This window comes from Diabrotica virgifera, chromosome 10, assembly GCF_917563875.1.
Source record: "Diabrotica virgifera virgifera chromosome 10, PGI_DIABVI_V3a".
Lineage (NCBI taxonomy): Eukaryota > Metazoa > Arthropoda > Insecta > Coleoptera > Chrysomelidae > Diabrotica > Diabrotica virgifera.
In genome coordinates this window covers 137,863,572-137,878,634 of record NC_065452.1, presented here as the reverse complement: position 1 = coordinate 137,878,634, position 15,063 = coordinate 137,863,572, and the positions used below count along the sequence as shown (strand labels likewise).

Here is a 15,063-nt window from a genome sequence, read left to right as displayed (position 1 = left end):
GTATTTCTTTGAACAACTTTACACTAAACTCTTTTGAATATTTTGGTGACTATTATTTCGGCGTTAACCATGCCATCGTAACCTAACCATGACGTAGCTCATCTCCTCGTACCTAATGACCAGAGGTTTAGATAGGACCAGTTCTATCTGAACACAGAACCCCGGAAGCCGGAGTACCACAGGGGCCCCTCCTGTATAACATATAACAGCAGAGATTCCAAGAACACTGGAACCTGAATATAGCCAAATTTCAGAAACCTGAAACCATATAGATGGCGGATACGATAAAAGAATGGAGTGTCCAATAGAAAATAGCAATAAATCCAGAACATAAAGCGGTTATCTTCAAAAAGAAAAGAGATAACCCAGAAGAACAGCTAACAGTACAAGATAGACCCATCGAATGGTAAAACGAAGGGAGATAACTAGGAATCACAATAGACTAAGATCTAACATTTACACCACATGTTAACACTACAGTCCAGAAAACAGCAACGGTCAGGCCCCAATACGAGGACTCGCAGGAAGAAGAAGCAAATTAGCTATGAAAACAAAATTAAACGGATAAATACATCATACTATCGATAATTACATAATATTTATCTCTTGCATGGGGACATCAAGTCATAGTAACAAAAGAAGACTCAAGGGGCACACAACACAACTGCGCTAGAAAAGGTGCAATCGTAGATTCCTCGTTTAACGGTTCCTATTCGAAGACCTATAACAAATAAGGGTACCGGATATGAGGGAGGAAAAAACCAGAACAAAATTCGCCGAGCTAGAAGACCACCCAAACCAGATATTACGAGAAATATTAAGGTATTATGTATACCATAGATGGAAGCACAGAAGACCCAAACAAATCATTCCTTTAAATGCTTCCCTATTTTTTGCAACGTGAAATATTTGTTCAAGACTGAGGTTAGTGCAATCTCTGATATTCCTCAGCCAGGATTTCTTCTTTCGTTCCAAACCTTTTCTTCCGTCTCTTCTTCCTTGCATAATGACGAGAAGCAGAGAATATTTATCGTTTCGAAGCAAGTGGTCCAGATACGATGGTTTTCTTATTTTAATTGTGTTCATAAGCTTTCTGCCATGTTCAGTTCGTCTTAGCCCTTCTTCGATTGAGATTTTTGCAGTCCAAGGAATTTTCAAAATACGCCTATATAGTCACATTTCGAACGCCTCCAATTTTTTTACGGATTGGGTTTTCAGGGTCCAAGCTTCTACCCCAGATATTAGTTGCGGCCAAACATAACATTCGACGAACCTCAATCTGATAATCATACTCAATTTTTTATTTGTAATCATTGACTTGTATTTTATAAATCCTTTTAGAGCTATTTCTATTCTGACCTTTATCTCCTCATCTTGATCTAACTGTGATTTTATAATAATTGCTCCGAGGTATTTATACTTGTCGACCCTCTCTAACAGTTTACCCTCCAATGTCAGAGTGTATGTTGTCAACAGGGGTTTTCGAGATCACCATGTATTTGATTTTATCTGTATTCATTGTTAGTCTCATCTTTTCGCTTTCTCTCTTAATGATTTCTAGAAGAATTGGTAAATCATTTATATTCTCTGCCATGATTGCAGTATCGTCTACAAATCTTCTGTTATTACTGATGCTCCCTCCAATCCTTACACCTTCAGTTCTTTCCCATAGTGTTTCCTGAAATATTGGTTGGGGGTACTCATTAAATAATTGTGGCGACAGCACGCATCCCTGTCTGAATTCTCTTTGAAATTCTACTTGGTTTATCTCACTATCTTCCACCCGTACGACCGCTGTTTGATTGTAATATAGATTTTTGACTAAATTAATATCCTTGGGACCCAGGTGTATGTGTTTGACCTACTCTAGTAGGTCTTCTTCTTCTTCGAGAGAGGCTCAACATTCACACTACATGTTAACGAAATAGTCCAAAAAACATCAACTGCCAGAGCCGCAATAAGAGAACTCATTGAAAGAAGAACAAAATTAGAAGAAGCAAGCATGCCCAGATACCTCGCTGAACGGTTCCTATTCAGAGATTTAAAACAAATAAGAGTGCTGAATATGACGGAGGAAAAGTCAGAACAAAATTCGTTGTTAGAGGACCACCCAAACGGGATCCTGAACGAGATATTAAGATATGATGCAAATATTAGCAAAAATATAATTAAGTACTAGATAATCGTAGCTGTACCAAAAGAAGACAACGCGCTCACCTTTGGCATCGCAGTGTATTTACTAATGTTCAATTTATATGATTAAGAAAGCCCTCAAAAGAATCTACAAAAACATAAAAATCGGCTTCGGCCACAAAATCAATTAAAAAAAAAACAGCAACAACAGGCGCAAGCCACAAAACATACTAACAACACCCAAAAAATAAGTAAGAGGGGCCCAAATCCTCGAGCTGCAAGTAGCCCAGAGCGGTGACTCGAGGCCCGAGCAAGCAATACAGATCAGTAAGTCGCTAGAGATAGCGGGAATAGAGCGCCTCACGCTGGCCTGCATTGATCGGGGTAGGATTTCGTGTGGGAGTCCTTGTCTCCAGGACTCTCACATACTTTGCTGATAGAGAGCCCCTATAGCGTATCAGAATGCTACCAGTGGAGGGGGGATAGTCTGGATTATTGAGAGGATGGAGTGACTCCTGCTTACATGAGTTAATCCTTCTTGACTCAATCAATTGCATAACCCGACTGTCATTCTCAAGAAGTGCGTCTATCAGGCTGGGTTAAACACTATTGTTTGCTTGACATGGAAAATAACTTCTTATATTACTGGCCTATAAACGCAGAAGCGCAAAATACTCAGGAATAGTGCTAAGTGCTAGATAGCTTTTTATTAATTAACCTTCATACATTTTATTTTTTCTTTTCCAGCTGATCTTCCCCTTTTAGTCTTTTGGTCTTTTTATAGCCAACACAAGATTTGTTGACATATAAACTAATTTGTGTCAACCAAAGAAAAAAGATTAAATAATTTTGCTGGTTACGATAAGTAACAATAATGCCAATGGGCAGGGTAAATTATACAACAGTTACCATGGACAGAAAACGTGGAGAAAAAAATTTGAGGCCAATTCCAGTATATACACTGACTAATTTTAAATTTAGATACCACCCAAAATTATGTCATAAAAATAATGCTGTCGAAATATTTAACGGAACAGAAGTTGTGTCATCATAAAACGCAGTGTTAAATAATGCACGAAAATCCCAACAATCGAAAGTCAAAAGGGTTAAAACGGATCTATTGTGCAATAAAATGCGTCAACTAAAAGAAAGTGAATCAAATACGTTGAAATTCCGGAATTGCTATACAATGGTCGGCATCGGATCCGGAGTCTTGTTCCACTAGTAGCTCTTCTTCTTCGAGAGAGAGGGGCTCAACTTTCACGTCGATATAAAACCAACGGAACATTTTAGGTGGATTACTTTTCATTCAACCACACGTTACAGTGTTTGGCACTTAATTTTTTTAATTTTGTGAACGGTCACGGACAGACACGCAGTGCAGTGTTGTGCGACAACAAGTGCAATAAGGATTATTCTGTACAGTGCAGTTTTTGTTACCCCTTCTTATTTTGGATTAACTTCAAAGTAAGTACAGAATTACCACTAAATCATTCAGTGACAGTGAAAAAATAGTAAAAATTAAAAAAATATTTCGGAAAACTAAAATCTAGGATTAAATTCACCGGACCGGCCTTCAGTTAGTGCAGTATTTAGCCAAAGTTATCAAGGTCAACAGATATGTTAATCAAACAGATTATTTTGCGGATGTTGATGTGCAAATCAACTGGTTATCCAGCACTCTATATTTGCCGGAATTTAAAAAGTGAATCCATTTAGAACATGGTCAATAATTTGCATAAATTAAAAAAATGTAAGAATTTAAAAGGTGACATACAATTCACAATAATTTAAAAATGAATTTGTGCCAATTTAAAAATGGTACAAAGTAATTTTGAAAATTCTAAAAATTGTCACAAATAATTAGAAAAAAAAAACTAAATAATAATAAATTGTGATTATGATCATTAATAAAATATGATAAATTATTTTACAATATACTCTTGAAAATAATAATAAAAAAAAAATAATAAAATACAGAAATTCTCTCACTTTTTATTCGAATAAGATTTCTATAGATTTTTTTAATTATACATTATAGATACATTTTTTTATTAAGATTGACATCTCTAGCAATACCTTACGCATTTTTTGACATTTCTGGTTGACTTTTATTGAATATGCTCATGTAGTTTACTTCAGGGTTGTCTCAAATTTTTTTGGTAAAAATATTGGGAAAATAGAGGGGTTGGAAATGTTTTTTTAAAATTACAGGAATAGTGTTTTACTAATTACTGGAAAGATGAAGCAACTCTTAGAATAAAAAATTTATTTAATATCATATATTATGGAAAGTAAAAAAGAGAAAAAATACAGTTAGAAAACCCTGAAGATTAAAAAATAAAACAAAAGTATAATGTTTGTTAATTTTGTATCTATTTTATAATTATTTTATAATAGACTTTAATGAGTGAGATAGCAAGTTGCTTTGAAAGTAGGGGGATACTAGTTATAGGAGGGGGACACTAAAAGGTTTAAATTTTTAAAAGCGGTAACAATTGTATATAATTTTCGAAAATAATTATTTAAAATGTCTTAGTCATTTAAATTATTTTGTCATTTGTTAAAAATAGTGCCACACAATTTTTTCTCCTATATTTCTACATTTTCGGTTTAACCTTCCTACACATTAGACTCATTTTTGCAAGTACCTAATTAAAAATTATACCTAATTTGATTGTGTCAAAATGACAATAATAAAAATTTTCCTCAACTACCTTTCCTTTACTCATTGTATTGCTCTTAAAATATAAGATTCCAAAAATCTGCATTTTAGACCTTAGTTTAAAATTATTTTGTCGTTTTGTTAAAAATATTGCCATACAATTTTTTTTCTCATTTTTAATATATTTCCGGTTTAGCCTTTCTATACATTAGGCTCATTTTTGCAAGGAATTAGGCGGACCTAATTGTACCTAATTGGATTCTGTCAAAATGACAATAATATTAATTTTCCTCAACTGCCTCATTTACTCGTTTTACTGCTCTTAAAATGAACGGTTCCAAAAAACTACATTTTAGACCTCCTTTGAATATAGAATTTTTAAACGTCCTCCTGATAATATTGATAAAAACAATTAGTCTAACTCACTCAGTTTCTGGGTTGAATCTGGGTATTTGCCATTGATTATGAAGCCATCTTCAGGACTTGTCTTCATTTGGGCTCTCAGCTTGTTGATTGACACACTTGAATAAAAAATAATAATTAAACAGCATATATATCAACATTACACTAGACAAAAACAGTAGTAAATTATCAGCAAAACTATACATTTGTTTTTGCTTATATGTATTAAAAATATGTTTTTATTGTAATAAAAGTAAAGAATTAAGTTTTGAGGGGTCGGATAGAGGGTAGTGAATAATGGGCAACCCTGGGTGTGCGTTTATCAGTAAAATTGAAGATATCTACCAGCTATTTTGATCTCTGTGTATAAGATATGATATTGAGCACACAGTAGAAATGAAAGCAAGGCAGTGTGTCAATGAGCTTTCTTTGCGCATACTCTCATCGGCACACTGCACTGCAGGTGATAATTACGAATATACACACCTTGTTTAGCATTGCCCCGAGCCGTTCATATGATTTTGAGTTTATTTATTAGTAAATGATATTGTTTTGTGACAAGAACTTTACGACAGATGAGATGAAAGCTTGTAAATAAGTATTCTTTACTTTTAGTTGTTCATCAGGGAAACCGGTCAATAAATGATTTTGGAAATTGTACTAGAACTAGAAAGTTTTTAAAAATTAACAAATATTGATAAAAAACTATTTTTTTAAATACAGTAGAGCGTCGATTATCCGAACTAATTGGGGGACAGGGGTGTTCGGAAAATCGGTTTTTTCGGATAATCGAACTGTATTGATAGAGCCGTACATATTTATTCTCAGGTGAATGAAAGCCATATATTTACATACCTACATACATACTCGTATATGTGTATCTTTAATGACAAATACGACAATAATTATTACACAAAAAGTGCAGTTTTTGCAACAAAATTAACATTTTTTAAGCGTTAATTACTAACGTTTGGTAAATATTACTAATGGTTAGGTGACAAGTTGAGAGTTCGGATAAGCGGTCGTTCGGTTGATCGACGTTCGGATAATCGACGCTCTACCAGTGGCGGCGCCTGGTGTAAAATATTGGGGGTGCACACATAATTAACATATAAAAAGACCTTGAGACCCTATTTCCGTAGGTAAAGGTTTTTGAGTGTCTTCAAATTGTAAAAATCAAAGGACCTTATTAAAAGTTACAATAAATAATGTATTTTATTGACTTAAAATTATAATTTAGTGTTTAAATGTTACAAGCAAGTTTTGTAACGAAAGTCAGTCGCCTGTTATTTTTTAGATAAATTATTCACAAACAAATTCAGTAAAATTTGGAATTTCTTGAATCATTTTTTTTTTATTGAAAACATTGCGAGTGCAGTTAATCGATCCTGGCCCATAGCTATTCTAAGGAAAGTTTTGATACGTTTCAATGCAGAGAGATATCGTTCTGTTTCTGCAGTTGTCACTGGCATCGTAACAAGTACATAATTGGAGAATTCCAATCTGGAATTCCAACTGGATAGTTTAAATCGTATCTTCTATTTTATTCATTATGCTTCCTCTTCTCCAAATATGTTCTTCACACCTACACAATTTGTAAGTATTTACACAAATCTCCATTTTAAATAATCATTTATAATCCCGACGTTTGCACTTTGGTACATTCTTAATTAACAAATTTGGTTTCGGCATTTTTAATTTTTCTTCTAAATATAATGAAGAAAGTTTAATTGATTTTAAATATTCCACGCTAACATTTACGTCCACAAATCCTTCCATTCTTAATATAGTTCCGAAATTCGAACTTCATTAAAGCAAAATTTAAACATACGGGTGCCGTGCACGTTGAAAACACCAAAGATCATGCCATAAGATCACATCCAACTTGTGATCCTGTGGCCATCTAAACTTGTGGGCTATAGCGGGTAGCGGGGTGGGTGGTGAGTTGTATTTTGTCGTATGAAAAGTCATTGGTATAGGAACCACTGTGAGAGCGGTGAACGCGGGGTTCTGTCTAAGGCCTCGCATCCGTGATCTTTCTCCTTTGAAATAGAATAAAAATAATTAAATGTTACCTATTATTAGATACTTATAAACTCCTTGGATCTGTTAGTTCGAATTTCAATTACTGTATAGTTAGATTAAAATGTTATTTATAGAATGATAAATATTACGTATATGAATGTTGGTGTGAAAATAATTTTGGGGGTTCACGTGCACATGTGCACTTATGGAGAAACCGCCACTGCGCTCTACTGTATTGTCGTTTGAACTAAGACCAAAAAACTGCTACTTGATCTCCTTGATTACTAAAAGAATTTTCCTATTTGTCATGGTAAAGATCCATTCTTGTCACTACGTATATATTATATTTAAAAACATTTTACAAGCCATCACGTATTTTTCCAGGCATTATATGTTCGAGATATGCCGTTTGCTTTCTTTTATTGTTCTTTAACTGCTCTTTCTTCGTTCGTTTTTCTTTACATTTTAACATTTTTGGTATCGTGATCTACGAATGAGATCTTAGGAGTCCTGTAGATCCACATCTCTAAGGATTTAAGTCGTCTGATCGCCTTTATATTCAGTGTCCATGACTCCATAGTACAAGAGACTGTATATAGATTGGACATTAATCATGTATCTCGGTTATCCAAGTTTTTATTTTATTTAAGATTTTCCATCAGTTTGTCATGTTTAACTATTTCGAAGGCTTTGTTGTAGTATATGAAATAGACGTATAGGACTTTACTAATATTAAAGCATCCTTAATTGTCATCTCAATCAGCCAATCGCGGCTACTTCTAGATATAGGCCTTCCTCGGTTCTTTCCAGTGTTTTCTACATTGGGCCGCTTGTAGTCACTTCCCCGCTACTCTTTTTACGTCGTTGGTCCATCTAGCCGGTAGCCATCTTTTGATCTTTTATAGTTTCTGGGCCTCCATTCCATGATTCGTCTTGTCCACTATCCATCTTGTGTCTAGTTAAGTGTCCTGACCAGTTTCAGAGTCGTGATTCTTTCGATGACGTACTGAACTCCTGATTTGTTGATTTTTTATGTGGTCTCGAAGGTTCACGTCCAGCATTGCACTTTTCATTGCTCGTTATGTAACTCTTGTTTACTTGCGGATATTTGCGCTAGTGTTGAAGTTTCTGCTCCATAAGTTTGTACGAGCAAAGCACATTGGTTATAAACTTTTCGCTTAACACACATGAGAGTTGCACTTTTTAATGCTGCCCAGGTCAGACCTATTCGCCTCTGTATTTCATGTGTTTGATTGTCTCTGTTTATTTTGATCTTATGTCCCAGATATTTGTAAATGTCTTTTTGTTTTAAGCTATTATTGTCAATGGCTATATTTCCACTCATTATGAGATTTGTCAAAAGTTTAGTTTTCTAATAATTGTAGATTGTAACAAAGTTCGAACATTAATCTTATGTTTCGTAAAACACCAAATTATTATTATTATTATATATAAATTATTTCTACCATTCATAAGTAGATGTAATGGAGAACAGTCATTAATAAATTAATTTTTCAAAATATAGAATCCAAAAAGCTATTTCAGTAACTGCCTGAGGCTTGTCGTTTCAAATTAAATTCTGAATTTTTTCGTGTATAATTACTGTTTAAAATAAACTGTAGGTATATAAGAGATTCTTTGAATAACACTTTGTTTTTTCTCGACAAAAATAACATTCAGATTTTTTATATAAATACGTATACCGTAAAAAAACAAAGATATACAGTCATTAGATATAATGAAATGAGGAGTAAACATAAAAAGCAAAATGTTTTTAAGGTAAAAAACAAACAATATCGCAGAATTGAAAATTAATTGAAGAACTTTTTAAGAAAAACCAGACTTTACATAAAAAGTGTTGGAAATTTGTAAATCATACTATTAGATAAAATATAAAAAAATGAATAACAAGATACCTAATATATTACAATCATCTAAATATAAGCGAGGAAGAGGAAAACTAGGGTAAAATGGAGTGACGATGTTAAGAAACATACTTGAAACGAAAAAGGACAGCTCAGTTGGTAAAGATCCCTGCAAATCTGCAAAGATGGACACTACGAGTCCACTCAAACAAATATTATCTGTCTTATTTTTTGCCTTGTTTGTTACCAAGTTCTTCCCAGCTTTCTTTTCTCAATTATCTTGTTTCTTACTTGCTTTGGATAATTGATTCATTTTAACCATGTTTCAGTGTAGGAGTGTTTTCCCATGCTATTTGCTGAATATTGTTTACTAACAATAACAATTCTGCTTCTCTATCTGATATGATTATTATGATAGATTAAAATATTACCCCTGCATTAGTACAACAAGGGTTTTGACTGTATATTATATACACCTATATAACCAATTTAGACCAGGGCGCATCTGTAAAAATATTAGTACATTTGGACGTTGAGAGGTGACTCAAATTTTTTTGCAGAAATTGCTTGAAAATAAATCAAATATTAATACTTGAGTTATCCTCCCTCTCAAAAAGGTCCGGAACATTGTTTAAATAATCAAAATGTCAAAAAATGAAGGAAAAATTTGATTTTTTCTTCGTTTTTTGATTATAACTTTAAAAATATTCATTTCCGAGAAAAGTTATACCAACATAAAAGTTGCGTAATTAAATTTCCAACAATATAAAGTCGGTTAAAAATTAAAAAAATAGTCACCCTTGCTGCAAAATAGCAATAATTGCGAAAAAAACCATACAAAAACAAGTATTCGCATTTTACGTTTTTCAACCATTTATGCTACACTTAGGACCTACGTATTTCACCTAGAAAAACTTTATGATACATTAAAACAATACGGTAAATTTCATTAAGATTGGCTTAATAGATTTTGGAATCCAGCTTTCGCAAAAAAAATTCATTTTTTCAAAATGTTACAGGACTGAAAGTTGAAATTTTTTTGCGTATAGAAGTGTACTGTACCTTTCATTAGCAATTTTGCAAAATTAAAATCGATTAACTACCACGGCGTCAGGAAGTTTTTTAAATAAACATTAATTATTGGTGCTACGCGCAGGACAGCGGATAGTTTGCTCTGATTGGGCTTTCCAATGACCTTTGATGATGATTGATGCATTTTAATTTTTATTACATTTCGATATAAATAAATAAATTTGTTTATTGCAAAATAAAAACACATACTCTATCCTTTGAAATATCACTTTTATTAGCAAGAACTTTCTTTGTTCATATATTTTAACTTAGAGAATAAAAGTTTATTATTTTTAAACATATGCAATTGTTTAAACAATATTTAACAAACAATAATAAAATTAGTTTGATTTTTGTGGAATTAAAATATTAAAATACAACAAAATATAAAGTAAGAAAATAATATATTAGATAAAGATTGGAAGAAATTTTGGTGGAAATCAACTTGTGTGAATCGAACACCGCTGTCCTGCGCGTAGCACCAAAAATTAATGTTTATTTAAAAAATTTCCTGACGCCGTGGTAATTAATCGATTTTAATTTTGTAAATTGCAAATGGAAGATACAGTACACTTCCATAAGCAAAAAAAATTCAACTTGCTATCTGCTTTATTTTCAGTCCTGCAACATTAAAAAAAAAATGAATTTTTTTTGCGAAAGCTGGATTGCAAAATTTATTTTGCAAAATCTATTAAACCGATCTTAATGAAATTTACAGTTTTGTTTTACTATATCATAAAGTTTTTCTGGGTAAAATATGAAGGTCCTAAGTGTAGCATAAATGGTTGAAAAACGTAAAATGTCAATACTTGTTTTTGTATGGTTTTTTTCTCAATTATTGCTATTTTGCAACAAAGGTGACTATTTTTTAAATTTTTAACCAATTGTATATTATATAAAATTTAATTACGCAACTTTTATGTCAGTACAACTTTTCTCAAAAATGAATAGTTTTAAAGTTATAATCAAAACACCAATAAAAAAATCGAATTTTTCCATCATATTTTGACATTTTGATTATTTAAACAGTGCTCCAGACCATTTTGAGAGGGAGGATAACTCAAATATTATTATTTTATTTATTTTCAAGCAATTTCTGCAAAAAAATTTGAGTCACATCTCAACGTCCATCTCAAAACAGATGCGCCCTGGACTATTAGTATAGTTCTGTTTTCTATTATTACCGTTGCAAGGTACGTATTACTTATTAACCTCTTATCTGCTACTGACACAGATAGTTGTAAATAAAAAAAATCAGAGTCAAATTGATCAAAATTAAATATCAATTTCTTGAGTTAGTATTATAGCTGTAGCAGGTACAGATAATGAAATCTGCGGTTAGTAATGGTACATAAACTCTGCGTTCATCTTAATAAGTTGTACATCCAAAATGTGGAACGAATGATTTAGAATCTTCTTCTTTAATACAAATTTCTTTTATATATTAAAGATAATTATATCCTAAACGCAAATAATAGTCGCTAGTTACAATAATGTTATTAACAAAATAATTGTTGTAACTGTTAAAAGGAAAATTATTATAATATATGTCAACATGTCACTGTTGTAACTATTTTATTCGTGATTATTCTGATTATCAAAAAAAAACGTGAAAAGACAGGGAATAAACTGAAAATTTCAACAACAATTGAGATCTATTTTGTCCTAACCAAAACTAACAACGAACAAGAACGAACAAAGAATTGTATTTATAAAATACCTTCGTAGTGTGAAAATTTTTCTTTCAGTGAAACATCAAGACTATTAAATATTAATAAATGTGAACATCTCTTATATCAGGGATAGAAGACTTACCAGAACCCAGATATATAGAATTCACATGAAAGATTCAAGTATAGTCTTGAAAGAAATCGATGGTAAAAATAGAAAAAACAAAGAGGCTGTTCTTGTTATGTGAAATGAAACCAATAGAGTTGCAGACTCTTAGGTAAAAAATGTAATAGGATCTGGTTAATCAACACCAAATAAAGAAATCACTAGAACTATAATACCACTATTAATAGTTAAGACAACAACAATTGATTTCTTATACTCATAGGAGTAAAACTAAAAAAATACAGGATCCTCTGTAAAAGGTATATTTAAAAGACCCCAATAAGGGTTACATCACAAAACAAAACGTTTTCGGATTAATAGGTAATTCATCATCAGTGTTAAGCCCTAAAATAGTAAGTATTACCTAATTAATAAGAGACAACGTTGTAAAAGTTGACTAAGGTTAAGAATTGACAGATACCATACTTACAATAGCATGCATGCGTGAGCCACCAAAAATTTATGGATGAAAACCATTTAAAAGTTTCAAGATCTTAAATGATACTACATATTATTATTAAAACAGATGGATGTTGCAAATATTCCTGGATATAACCCAGGGCCCTGGATTAATAATAATATGTAGTATCATTTAAGATCTTGAAACTTTTAAAGGGTTTTCACCCGTAACTTTTTGGTGGCTCACGCATGCATGCTACTGTAAGTATGTAATCTGTAAATTCTTAACCTTAGTCAACTTTTACAACATTCCCTCTTATTAATTAGGTTATACTTACTATTTTAGGGCTTAACACTGATGATGGATTACCTATTAATCCGAAAACGTTTTGTTTTGTGATGTAACCTTTATTGGGGACTTTTAAATATACCTTTTATAAAGGATCCTATATTTTTTGTGATTTATGGTATATAGCCATCTACTGGAATGTTATTTTCCTCGTGGATTTTTAAAACTAAAAGAAAATGAAAGACAGGTAATATTTCATACATTTCACCCTTTTGGGATCTTCAGAGAGGCCTATGGTCTGCTTTGAATCGTAATGAAAACCAACCGTCTTACTAAGTAAAATTATATAAAATAATTTGTTGTTAGGCGCTGTAGCAACATCTATTTAAAACAATGAGAAGTCTTAGATCCGAAACTTTAAAACTTCTATAGTTGGAACCAAGATTCTGATGACAATCTGAATTTGTGCCTCCGGTCTAAGCCTCGGATTCATTAGAATGTTAAACTGCTGCGTTAGACTTTTTTTATTTTTCTGTTCACCGGGTCAGGGTTTGAATTCACATACCTCGCAGTGAAGCGAAGTGAGTCGGCCCCCTGTCCCGCTTGGCTATGTGACCGACTGAATATTAAATGTATAAAAGATTTCTGGCTGTTCTTTTTTTTTGTGGAATAAAAATTAGAAAGAAAAATAAAAATGCTACCAAATAAAATTCGCAAAAATATTGATTAAGATACGTTAAGAAACCACATTGAAAAAATTAGAGCACTGAAACGGCAAAAATGACAATATAATGTGAAGGTATGGAAGTTATTACTTTTACAACTTTAAAAGGGTAGTTTATGTAGAGAATCCATTTAGGAGATTGGTAAAATACGATAAAAATGCTTTTTCCATAACTATAGAGAATATTGAACATGTAGACACGTTAAGTAGATTTGTTCAACTAAATCTCCTACTGAGTTTGCTTTACTACGAGAAAATATGAAAAATACATGACTATTTAATGATTATAGTTCAAATTCAGTCGGCATCAAAAGAAGAAGTAGACTGTGATAATAAAGTAATAATAATTGTGTTTATATCATTTTATTAATTTTTAACATTTTGTCTAAATCGTTTGAAAGGTGGTATTTTATTTCTAAACAACCTATTCATTATTTCTGCATGACTTACATTTGTAACAAGATTATAAATTAACCTCTATATGGGATTTACTTGAAGAAATACACTGAAAAAATGAAACAATGAAAAGGACTTGTTCGTTTTTGATACGGTCTTGGGGTTCACACTTCGAACTTTGTTTTCGTTATAACTTTTTTAAACTGCTACTAACATATTCTTACAAAGTAGCATTGGATACATATACAGGGTGTAACAAAAATACAGGTCATAAATTTAATCACATATTCTGGGACAAAAAATAGTTAGATTGAACCTAACTTACCTTAGTACAAATGTGCACATAAAAAAAGTTACAGCCCTTTGAAGCTACAAAATGAAAATCGATTTTTTCCAATATATGGAAAACTATTAAAGATTTGTTATTTAAAATAGACATGTAGCATTATTATGGCAGTAGTATCTTAAGAAAAAATTATAGTGAAATTTAGACACCCCATAAAAATTTTATGGGGGTTTTGTTCCTTTAAACTCCCCCAAACTTTTGTGTACGTTCCAATTTAATTATTATTGTAGTACCATTAGTTAAACACAATGTTTTAAATTTTTTTTGCCTCTTAGTCCTTTTTGGAAAAGTCAGTTTTTATCGAGATATTTTGCATATTTGTCAAATCTACCACATATTTATATATGGCTAAGTACGATTATGGAGACTTGGTAATAATATGAAAATTTATTTATGATTTACATTTTTAGGCATATTTTGAGCCATATTAAAAAAGAAGCCATATCTCGATAAAAGGTGCCTTATCGAAAAAATACAAAGAGGGAAAAAGTTTTAAAAACACTGTTTAACTAATGGTACCGTAATAATAGTTTAATTGGAACGTACACAAACATTTGGAGGGTTTAAAGGCACAAAACCACCATAAATTTTTTATGTAAACGTATTAAAAAAAGAAGCCGCATCTCGATAAAAACTGCCTTATCGAAAAAATACTAAGGTGCAAAAAAGTTTTGAAAATATTGAATTTAACTAATGGTATTAATAAATGGTATAAATATTAATTTAATTGGCACGTACACAAAAGTTTGGGGGGTTTAAGGGAACAAAACCCCATACAATCTTTAGGAGGTGCACAAATTTCACTATAATTTTTCTTTAAGATGTTCCTGCCATAAGAATGCCACGTGTGCATTTTCAATAAAAAATCTCTAACAGTTTTCGACATATTCGAGAAAATCGATTTTCATTTTG

The 15,063-nt window shown here is 31.9% G+C and overlaps 1 protein-coding gene across 1 annotated transcript in view; it reads left to right on the top strand.

Moving 5' to 3' along the window:
• Window positions 1-3,419: 3,419 nt before the first annotated feature.
• The window catches only part of LOC126893209 (cuticlin-4), a 118,525-nt gene continuing 106,881 nt past the window's right edge, over window positions 3,420-15,063 (top strand). Inside the window, exon 1 of the mRNA XM_050663173.1 lies at window positions 3,420-3,600. The gene's annotated coding sequence lies outside the window, so the exon portion shown is untranslated. The remainder of the gene's footprint in view (window positions 3,601-15,063) is intronic.